This window comes from Penaeus monodon, chromosome 23 (assembly GCF_015228065.2).
Source record: "Penaeus monodon isolate SGIC_2016 chromosome 23, NSTDA_Pmon_1, whole genome shotgun sequence".
In the NCBI taxonomy this organism is placed as follows: Eukaryota; Metazoa; Arthropoda; class Malacostraca; order Decapoda; family Penaeidae; genus Penaeus; species Penaeus monodon.
Genome location: NC_051408.1, coordinates 14,770,470 through 14,770,710, shown reverse-complemented (window position 1 = coordinate 14,770,710; position 241 = coordinate 14,770,470). Strand labels below are relative to the sequence as shown.

The window sequence follows — 241 nt, the reverse complement described above, 5'->3', positions numbered from 1 at the left end:
GTAATGTACATATATTCTTATGGTATACATGACTGATGTGAAGAGAAGTAGCCGCCAAAGGTACGTTGGTTCTGGTGCACCGTTTTATCTTATCAGTGATATCAGTGCGGTATCCCCTCCACCTTCCTCCTCCTTCCCTCGACGTTGTCTTTGTGCTTTTATGATACATGGGTGTTTAGAGAACAAATTCCCGCTAACTTATTAAAAAAAAAAGGTTTATACAATCGTACATTCTGGTATC

General features: G+C 39.8%; 1 protein-coding gene across 1 annotated transcript in view; it reads left to right on the top strand.

Moving 5' to 3' along the window:
- The window catches only part of LOC119588139, a 40,789-nt gene that overhangs the window by 17,310 nt on the left and 23,238 nt on the right, over positions 1-241 (top strand). The gene's annotated exons all lie outside the window — the stretch shown is intronic.